Below are 1,366 nucleotides of genomic sequence, written 5' to 3'. Positions count from 1 at the left end.
ACGAAGGGTGATGCCGTGCACTTTATATGATTGTTGGGTGAGAGTGAGAGTAAAAGCACGAAGGATGGTGCCGTGCAACTGTTGATTTCCTACTATCGTTGCTATTGTAGTTGTACTGTTTCATTCCTCAATTATTGATTTTATACTTGAACTGTTACAGCCCCTACAACATGCTCCCCCTACCCCCTTGACTGGTTAATTTCTGTATACCTTTATATTGCATACATATATATTGAACTGCACAGGTTTGTTTGGTAGTCCGGTCTAGCCTCGTCACTACTTCGCCGGGGTTAGGCCAGGCACTTACCAGCACATGGGGTCGGTTGTGCTGATGCTACACTCTGTGCATCTTTTTTGCACAGATCACGGTGCCGGAGCAGCTTTTGGACAGCAGTAGGAGTTTTAGGAGCTGACTTCAGTCCAGAGATCCCGAGGTAGCCTTGCTAGCGTCCGCATGGCCCGGAGTCTCTTCTATCTTTACTTTAGTTTGTTATCCTTTGTACCGGAACAAACAGAATTATGTTTTTATTTAGACATTGTATTTAGCATTCTCTAGACGTTCGTGAGTTTGTGACTCCAGTTCTTGGGTAGAGTTGTTTTGAACTTCCGCATTGTTTTCCGTTTACTTATATTTAAGACTTCCGTTTTATATTAAATGTTTCGTTGTTTTTATTAATGTCGAGGTTTGCTAAAAGAGATAATCAATAGTTGGCTTGCCTAGCTCCTAATAGTAGGCGCCATCACGACTCCCGAGGGTGGGAAATCCAGGTCGTGACAAGTTGGTATCAGAGCACTAGGTTACATAGGTCTCACAACTCACGGACAAACTCGGTAGAGTCTGAGGGATCAGTAGGGAGACGTCTGTATTTATCCCCCAGAGGCTACAGAGTTAGGAAAAACTTCACTTTTGTTCTTTCTTGTCGTGCGATTCTGTTTCTCAAATACTGATTGTCTTTCTACTCTGTTCTTTCGCAGATGGCGAGAACACGTGCTTCCTCTTCTACCGTGCAGCAGCCCGAGCCCCCAGCAGCAGCTCCTACGAGGGGCAGAGGGCGAGGCCGAGGCCTGGGCAAAGCTCAGCCCCGAGAAGCAGTCCTAGAGGTGGAGCCTCATGTTGATTATGATGAGGAGGTTCCAGCCCCAACAGCTCCGGTGGGCCCAGCTCAGGTACCAGAGGGGTTTATGCCACCCCAGTTCTTCAAGACGCTTTGGTCAGGTTGGTAGGCTTTATGGAGAGCATCTCTCGAGCGGGTTTGCTTCCAGTAGCACCAGCCACTTCTCAGGCTGGAGGAGGGGTTCAGACTCCTTCTACACTACTCCGGAGCAGGTAGCTCCCCAGGCTCAGGTTCCAGCGGTTCAGCCAGCT

This window comes from Nicotiana attenuata, chromosome 10 (assembly GCF_001879085.1).
Source record: "Nicotiana attenuata strain UT chromosome 10, NIATTr2, whole genome shotgun sequence".
In the NCBI taxonomy this organism is placed as follows: Eukaryota; Viridiplantae; Streptophyta; class Magnoliopsida; order Solanales; family Solanaceae; genus Nicotiana; species Nicotiana attenuata.
Note: the sequence above shows the minus strand (reverse complement) of the source record.